This window comes from Equus quagga, chromosome 7, assembly GCF_021613505.1.
Source record: "Equus quagga isolate Etosha38 chromosome 7, UCLA_HA_Equagga_1.0, whole genome shotgun sequence".
NCBI classification, from domain to species: domain Eukaryota; kingdom Metazoa; phylum Chordata; class Mammalia; order Perissodactyla; family Equidae; genus Equus; species Equus quagga.
In genome coordinates, this window is record NC_060273.1 from 11,481,858 (window position 1) to 11,491,016 (window position 9,159).

The following is a 9,159-nucleotide window of genomic DNA, read 5'->3' on the forward strand; positions in this document are numbered from 1 at the left end:
GCCGCTAACCACTTTCCCACTCCCGAAGAATCTGATCCTGAACATGAGCTTTCTACTGGAAACCCGGTCTCACTCACTCAAGGACCAAACTGCCTTCTGATCTTGGCTCCCTAATGTGAAGTCCACCCTCCAACATCCTGTGCCTCTCCAATTCGCTATTGTAACCCTTGTTTTGGTATTTTTTTTTGTAGTAGTGCTGAACCCAGTTGGAAATGATTTTAGTTTCCATTTAGTTTTTTGTCTGTTTCATCATGAGTGTTCCCTCCAGGAGGGCGGGACCCGTGTCCCCCCCCCCCCCCCCCCCCCCCCCCCCCCCCCCTCCCCCTGGGGCAAAAAACACTGAGTAGATAGCTCAATAAATATTTGCTAAATAAATCATGGTGTTCCCCAGTTTAAGCGGAGAATGGCGTAAGAGTGAGCCATTTGGTGAGAAAGTTATTGCCTTTGCAATCATTTCAATCTCTCTGATAACATCCAGGGTACTTGGTTGTTACTGTCTCTCTAACATCTCTCTTAGACTGCTGTTCCCCTCCCCACCCATCCTACCATCACCACCTCCGCTTTTTCTAACAGAAAGAACACTTCTGGGCTCAGAGTTAAGAACAGTTATCAAGCCTAGCTAGGATTTAATAACATTGTTTTAAACGTTATTAAAGGGTTTCATTTTTTTTTTATTCAAATAGTATTTGTGGGTCTCCATTATGGTACTGATAGAAAGTTTCCTTTTAAAACAAATTAAAGTTCAAGTGTATTGTTTTAAAGAAAAATTGTAACAGTGCAGGTGGAATGAAGCAAAAGCCTTGAAGGTGATAGCCACGTGACTAAAGTTTGGGAATGAATGAACACAGCACGTGGGCACATTCATTCTTGGAAATACCCACTTCGAGCTTTGTTTGGCCGGCGCCTTGAGAAAGGCAATTCAGCGAAGAGAACTTAGTCGTCCTCTCTTCCCCAAATAATTTAGGTCTGTGCTGTCAAGTCCCACCTCCTAACCTCTTCCTCCTCCTCCTTTCCCCAAGCTGGGTGATTATGCAGAAGGAGATCAGCAAAGATGTGGGGACCTGGGACGACTTTAGGCCTGAAGTGAGTAGCCCCTCAGGACATTGGAGGAAATATCTAGAGCCATAATCTTCGCTGAATCCTGAGACTGCAGATGAATCGTGGATTTTTCTCGAAGGAAGGTCGCTGTCATCCATCAGGTTCTTGACGTGCCCTAAGAAGGTTTCAGGACCACTGACCTGGAGGCTCCCCCAGGAATGAATCGTTGCTGTGGAGTTCTGACCCTTGGTTTTCTGCCACACACAGCTGGTCAGTTAATAATGCAGCAAGTTAATAATTAAAATGGGGGTTATGTGATCCTTAAAGAGGCAGACTTGCTCAATCCTGTCTTCTCTTGAAGAACACTGTTGCCATCAAAATCAGCGGGCTCTCCCAGGGGGCTCTGGGCTTACCTGTGTCATAAGCACAGGGAACGATCAGAGTCTGCTCTGCCGTCTGTGTCCACACTAGACGCTGAGCTTGTGCGCACAGAGACCAATGTGTCTCCTTTATCTTCTGCCTCCATAATCCTTCATGCTTAAACGCCTGTACCCCTGCTTCTCCCTTCCCCTAACTTTCCCATAGTATCTCTTGTTAGCACCCCAGGATCAGAGTGGTTGGACCCACTGCTCTGTTTATAAGCCAGGAGGCAGGAAATCTGGGTTGGCTGTGTGACTTGAAGCACGTTACTTAACTTCTCTGACTCATAAGAATGTTGTAAAATTTAGATCAAAGAAAGGAACAAATGTGGGAGCTCTGGAGAAAGTTAGGAGTCATAAGATGTGGAAGGTCTGTTCAGGGAGCAGGATTCAAGTCACCCTCATGACCAGTAACTCCAAGAAGCCCCTAGAATAAGGCTCCTCCCAGCCAGAAATAAGAAGTGGAACTTGGAGTGTTTGCAGCACTTTTAAGCATGATTTTTTTTGAGTTGTGTCTCACTTAGATTCTTTAAAACACCATAAATACCCTCTGGCAGTAACTTCCCATGGTGGGTACCTGTGGTTCTTTTAACCTCTCCTTTTATATGTGTAAACCACCCCGCCCCATTCCCAGTCCATGTGAGTGAGGGGTGTTGATTGGCTCCAGACGTGGTCATGTGGTTCAGAATTGGCCAATTAGATCATCACATTCCCCAAGTCCTAAGCTATTGGTTCAGGTAGGAGTATATCATTTAGTTTGGACCAGTAGGATGCAAGAAGGCTTTTACAAAAATTTCTGAGATGCAATGTGTTCCTTTCAAATAGATCACAAGCCAGCTTGACTAGGCTGAAGCTGCTGCATTCCTGTTGGTGGCGGGAAGAGAGAATCTGTCTGAGAATGAGAAACAAGAAATGGGACAGGAGATAGAAAGAGTTGTGATTTTATTACTTGAGTCCTTGAATCCAACTGTGCCTGAATCGCTGAGCTTTTTGATGATATGAGATATAAGTTGTGTTCGTTTGCTTGTTTGTTTTTCTGAAGCTGCTTTGACATGAGTTTTGTGTCACTTGCAACCATAAGAGAGTCCTGACTGACTGCAGTATTCTTAACATCTTTATCAAGAGCTGTTTCTCTCTTGATGTTGACTGCTTCCAACCCATGGCCTCAGGTCTCATCTGAATCCACTGAAATTATTAATCTTAACTTTCATTTGTATTTTGCTTCTTTTTTGGCACCACAAAGATGGTGAGAATCATCTATCACATTTATTTGGCACCTTATAGTTTACAAAAGGTTTTCACAGGTGCTATATTGTATAACTATGTATTACCCCCACTTCACAGATGAGGAAGCTGAGGATCAGAGAATCAAAGCGACCTTGTGCCCAAGGCTACTCACTTAATAGGTCATGTGGTCTCCAGCCTAGGGCTTCTGGTCCTCAAGAGTGCATTATTTCATACATACCTGTGGCAGATGGTTAAAGGGTGTGAGGAGATGCAGATAATCCCCTAACTTCATGAACAAGATACTAAGTTCACTGAGCCCAACATTCCCCTTCCTACAGCCTCATTACATGTCCCCATGGCCCTAATCTTCTGTATGGAGTAGTAGACGCTCAACAAACTTCTAGTAACGTCAGGAATACCAAAGCAACCCAAGGACTTCTTTGCTCCCCAGCTGAAGATAGCTCCTTGTCCAACTTTGGGAAAATTTGCATCCTAAACTATTATGTTCTCCTTGCCACGTCATACTGTTTTTCACCCCTGTGCGTAAGGTCCTTTTCTATCTCCTTTCCTACCTTTTTCCTCTGCTTACTTAACCATCCTTCCTGTATTTGTCAGATTTCTTGGTTGCAAACACAGAATCCATTTTAGCTCCTCTGAAAAGAAAGGGAAAATGTTAGATTGTTTCAGGTAACTCACAGAATCTCCAGCAGGACCAGATAATCAGGTGTAGGGGGTACATAGCCAGGAACAACACCTACATCTTAGCTGCAAGGGAGTCAAGGGAAGTGAGTTTCTGGCTTCCACCTTTACAAGAAGAGACCCTTAAGTCAGAAAATTCCCCAAACCAGGAATGGTATGTGAGAGATACAGCCAAAAGCACAAGAAATTATACATTAAACTTCCTAATTCTGCTAAAATGTCACCACTGCCACTAACTCACCCACCCCCAAGACACCTACTCATAGTTAGCTGCTGCTTCTGTGTTCTCGTGGGACCTGTGTCTACAACTGTGATGGCACATGGTTCTCATTGGTCTGCTCCCCGCCCCATGCCACTTGAGGGCATTCTTTCTCCATTGACAGTGCCATGCAGGTCACTCTCCCTAAATCGTCCTTCACCTCCCAACCACCACCCTTTTACCTTTTCACCTAGTTACCTTTGATTTATTTTTCATATCTCACCTCAAAAACAATATCCTCAGATGGGGCTGGCCCCGTGGCCGAGTGGTTAAGTTCGCGCGCTCCGCTGCAGGCGGCCCAGTGTTTCGTTGGTTCAAATCCTGGGCGTGGACATGGCACTGCTCGTCAAACCACGCTGAGGCAGCGTCCCACATACCACAACTAGAAGGACCCACAATGAAGAATATACAACCATGTACGGGGGTGCTTTGGGGAGAAAAAGGAAAAAAATAAAATAAAATCTTTCAAAACAAAACAAAACAAAACAATATCCTCAGAAAAGCCAGTGCTGACTTCAATCCCAAGTCATACACTGTCTTAGTCTGTTTCGTCTGCTTCCACAAAACTCCCAGAGGCTGGGCGGCTCAAACAAGAGAAATTTATTCCTCATAGTTCTGGAAGCTGGGAGGTCCAAGATCAAGGTGCTGGTTGATTTGGTGTCTGGTGAGAGCCCACTTCCTGGTTCCTAGACAGCTGTCTCTCATTGTGTCCTCACAAGGCAGAAGGGTGAAGGAGCTCTCTGGGGTCTCTTTTATAAGAGCACTAATCCCCTTCACGAGAGCTCCACCCTCACGACCTAATCATCTCTCAAAAGCCCTACCTCCCAATACCATCACATTGGGGTTTAGGTCTCAACACACGAATTTTGAGGGGACACAAACGTTCAGGCTATAGTATATACTCATAGTATCTTGTTCTTGTAAATTCACCTAGTTATCATAGTTTATGCTTTGTTTTTTTTTGTTTTTTGTTTTTTTGTTGAGGAAGATTCATCCTGAGCTAACATCTGTTGCCAATCTTCCTCTTTTTTTGCTGAGGAAGATTAGACTTGAGCTAACATCTGTGCTAGTCTTCCTCTATTTTGTATGTGGGTTGCCACCACAGCATGGCTGATGAGTGGTGTAGGTCAGTGCCCAGGATCCAAACCCACAAATCTGGGCCACCATAGCAGAGCATAACAAACTTAATCACTGTGCCACAGGGCTGGCCCCTAGTTTATGTATTTTAAAACTTATCTCACCTGCTGGACTTTAAATTCCACAAGGGCAGAGAAACTCACTGGTTTTGATCACCATTGCATCCCCCAACCCCTAGCCCAGTGCTTGCACAGTAGATAAAGTAATGGACTGAGTGGACACAGTCATCCTAGATTGATGTCAGGGCGTACTTCAGAAGCTTTCTGTCCCAACAACAGATGACCACACAGTCCCTGCCTACTAGAAGTGGTCCTAGTATATCATTGAAGTCAAATGAATCTGAGTGATAATTATGCCAGAGGAACGGAACATGTGTGAGGAGTAAGGGGAGGCTATTTTTCTTGGAAAGTGCAAGGAGGCAGTTACCATTCTCCAGTCCTGGAGTGGTTGTGTAAGAGACACACACTGATGGATCCTCTGGGGCACGCTGACCCCAGCTCTGCCCCGTGAGCGGGTCTGTGGCAGGAGCCCCACAAGAGAGCAGGAAGTAGATGGGTGGTGGGAAAAGGTCTCCAGCTTTACTCCTGGGGGAGCCAAAGAATAGGAGAGAAGCTTCTCCCTCTTTGTGAAACCCTATTTTAGTTCGGTTCAACCAGGCTTTTTGGGATCCTCATGCTTAGGAGCCAAGACATGGCCCTTTTCCAAAGTGAGTTTGCTTTGCAAGAACCATAAATCCCTCAGTCTCTTCCTCTCCTCTGGTGCCCTTCCTCAGCAGACAGTATGCCCAGGTCCTTCTTATCTTAAGAATCATCCCTTGCCCCTGCTTTCTCTTCAAATTACTCTCCCGGCTTTCTCTTCCTTCACTGCCAATATTCTAGAAAGGGCTCACACCTACCATCTCTCAGCTCACTCTTTCTCTAACCCCTGGCCATCCAGCTTCTGCCCCTTAGTCTATGGGACTGGCTTCTCTGGCCTAAAGTTACTCATGGTCCTAAATCAGTCACTCCTCACCTTTTTGGAGTCTCTTTGAGAACTTTATGAAAGCTATAGACTTCCTTTCCAATGAAACACACTCTTATATCCACATAAGAATTTGTAAACAATTTCAGGGGTCCATGTGCCTTCTAAACCCACCCTCAATCCCAATAAGATAATAATCCCATTCCTGAGTGAGCAATCCAAAGGTCTTTTCTTTTCTTTTTTTCCCTCCCCAAAGCCCTAACACATGGTTATACATCTTAATTGTAAGTCATTCTGGTTCTTCTATGTGAGCCACCGCCACAGCATGGCAACTGACAGACGGGCGGTGTGGTTCTGCAACTGGGAAGTGAACCTGGGCCGCTGAAGCACTGAGCACTGAACTTTAACCATTAGGCCATCAGGACTGGCTCCAGAGGTCTTTTCTTAATTGACTTGGGGGATGAAGAACCCAGGTTCCAGAGTCAGGTTGCTTGTTGTAAATCCTGACTCCACCCTTTCTGGCTACTTGAAGATGAGCCTCAGTTTCCACAATTATAAAAAGGAGATAATATCTAACTTTCCAGGGTTGTGGTGAAGCTTAAATGAGTTAATTCAATTAAGGCGTTTAGAATAGTGCTTGGCATATGTTAAGTACTCACGTGTTCGTCATCATCATCATTATTTTAGTTTCATTGTTTATTATTCTCACCAACCTCATGAATTCTAGATCAAACATAGTCCCACATCTGACTCACAGAAATGTCTTGAGGGCTGCACATTATTCTAGAAAAATAATAATAAATTCATTGACAGCATTCAGAAATTGAGTTGACGCAAAATTCTAGCCTTTTGGCTTCTCTTGGAAAATCAGATGTGAGAATCCTGGGTCCACATTTCCAGCTGGCATCATGGGCTGGAGCTGAGTGTTTGATTAGTTCTCCAATTTGCCACAGTCCCCACTAGTCCCCAGCACTGACACTGAGAATCCATTGCACATACACAGTCGTATTCCTTATAGTCAAGACATGGTTCTTGTACCCAGAAAAATGACAGCTAGACCAAGGAAGCTGTACATTTTTTAAACGAAAGCGTACATTAATCTATATAAGTAAAAACTACACCCATGAGTTTTATACTGTAAACACCTCCACTCACTTGCTTTCCTGCTCAGCCCCCATGGGCATTTGAGCCTTCCATCTCTGGCTCTGCCAAGTGTCTAACCATTGGCCACTGCTTGCTTCCTTCTCACACTCTCTCCTCTACCAGCTTCCTTGCCACTGCCCCGAAGTACTTCTTTTTCGTCTCACTCCTCTTGTGGTGGGAATGACAAGGGTTTCAGAATTGAGCAGATTTGGGTTCAATCCTAACTCTTCTGAGCTTCAGTTTTATGTCTGAAAAGGTTACACTTTCTTACCTACAGGGCTGTTTGAGACTTGAACAAGAAAATTCATCCCTTAGCATAATGCCTGGCAAATAATAGTTGCTGAATAATGATAGTCCCTTTCCTCTGTCTAAATGACGGATAATCCTCAAGGTTCTGTCCTCCAACCCCTTCTCTCACTGTCTGGTCCTCTTGTTTTAGGTGGTCATTCCAATTTCTATAACTTTGACTGTTGCTTCTGTGCAGTTGACTTCCATGATCACCAATGCCATTGGGCCACTCCTCTTCCTCCTCTTTGCCTCTGCATCTGACAATGAGTTTTAAATAACATTTTCTGTAGAGAGAACAGAAAGAGCATTCCATCTTTCCTATAGCATGCTGATTGAATTTGTTTTTCTATTCTTGATAGGTTATAAAATTTTCTTTCAGCTTTACAACTTTTTATTGGGAAGATGTAAACTTTTAGAACTATTAAGTTTGGGAAAATCGTTATCAAGTTTCTTCCATATGTGTGCTCAAAAGTTTGGAATAATTTTCCACAGACAAGCTCTGGCTCTATACATTTCAAACCTTGTTTCCCCTCCACCACTCACATACGTGGGCATATTTGTATTACAACACATCTTCATGTCATAGTTCTGGGGGAGTCGGCCCAGTGGGTAGTAAGAATATTCCTGGAAACTATTCCTACCTGAGGATAGCTAGCAATTACTTTATATAAGGAAGTGACTGTGAAGTGCATAAATATATCCCACGTGACCCAAACTAAATGTATCCCAACTCAACTTCCCTTGGCTAGATCCAGAAAATATCCACAGACATTCCAGAATCACCCAACACAAGAGGGAGATGGGTGAAATGGAAAGAAAGTCAACTGGAAGGAGACATTGGTCTTAATTGATTGATCAAATGATCATATTATTGCAAATTTTATAGAAACATCTTACCATGTGAGCACCTTCCTAGGGCCTTGGAAGTGCCCACACAAGTGATAAACCCTGAGACTTAAGCTGAATGAGCTTCACAACATAGTCACCTCTGTCTACACACTCTTCACTCTGGACAAACTGGATTGACACCCATTGCTGAGCCTTTGCTTGTGTCGGTCCACCCTCCTCTGGACCAAATCCATCTAGGTCAAAACTTGCCTCCCGTGAAAATGTCCCAGACTTTTTCAATTATTTCTCTTTCATCCTCCTCGACACCTTCATAGATTTTCACCCTCTACGAGTCTGGTTGCTTTTGGCAGACGTTACCTTGTATTTCAGTCTTCCATTCACTCAGAAAATATTTGCTGAATGCTCATAATGTTTCAGCCATTGTTTGGGCACTGAGGAAATGCCAAAAAAGGCCACATCCAAGCATTCTTGGAGCTTATAGCCTAGTCAGGGTGGAAAGTACATGTACCTTAAAATGCAAAGATGATCCTTTCATGGAGAGAGAGAAGACCATGGAGAAGATCCGAGTGACCATGAAGAGGGATGCTGCTGCTTTAGAGGGATGGTCTTGGAAGGCCTTTCTGATGAGCTGCCCCTAGACCATGAGGAGCCAGCCCCAAGAAGAGCTGAGGGAACGGCATTCTCAGCATAGGGTACAGCCAGGGCAAAGGCGATAAGGCAGGATACCATAAGACCATGGTGGCTCCAGATAAATTATACTGGGGGCCACTGTCTCTGAGGAGCCCTTAGTCCCTCCATGCTATTCAGGGTGCTCCCGCTTCTGTCTCCTACCTAGATCTTCCTTTTCAGAGCAGGATCCTTTGCTGTTGGAGTTTTTGGACTCTGCATCAAAACATGCCTGTTTTATGTTCTGGAGCAGGAAGTGCCTCTGGTGGCATGTTAATTATTGATAGACTGCTAATGTGTTACTTCGTCTCAGATAGTGTCTGTGCTTATCAATAAGACTTTCAGATGAAAAAAATGCCTTAACTTCAACATGTGCCTCTGACAGCAGGAGTATCAGGCAATGTGGCAGGTCAGTAGAAGAGATATTTTTAGACCGACTGAGTGCTGCAAATCACCTGTGGTGTGAGGACACCC

The 9,159-nt window shown here is 44.3% G+C and overlaps 2 long non-coding RNA genes across 4 annotated transcripts; both read right to left on the reverse strand.

The window, feature by feature from the left end:
- Positions 1 to 426: 426 nt before the first annotated feature.
- Positions 427 to 4,010, reverse strand: LOC124243065 (uncharacterized). 3 transcript variants are annotated; one of them, XR_006889583.1, is made up of 4 exons: positions 3,866 to 4,010; positions 3,257 to 3,337; positions 2,857 to 2,922; positions 427 to 2,349 (listed from the first exon to the last, which is right to left on the reverse strand). It is a non-coding gene; the product is annotated as an uncharacterized LOC124243065 (long non-coding RNA). The 3 variants fall into 3 exon arrangements; XR_006889582.1 differs by having other exon boundaries at positions 428 to 2,321; XR_006889584.1 differs by having other exon boundaries at positions 437 to 1,451.
- A 22-nt stretch (positions 4,011 to 4,032) lies between these two features.
- On the reverse strand, positions 4,033 to 8,876 carry LOC124243064 (uncharacterized). The gene is made up of 3 exons (XR_006889581.1): positions 8,528 to 8,876; positions 6,399 to 7,454; positions 4,033 to 4,069 (listed from the first exon to the last, which is right to left on the reverse strand). It is a non-coding gene; the product is annotated as an uncharacterized LOC124243064 (long non-coding RNA).
- Between the last annotated feature and the right edge of the window lie 283 nt (positions 8,877 to 9,159).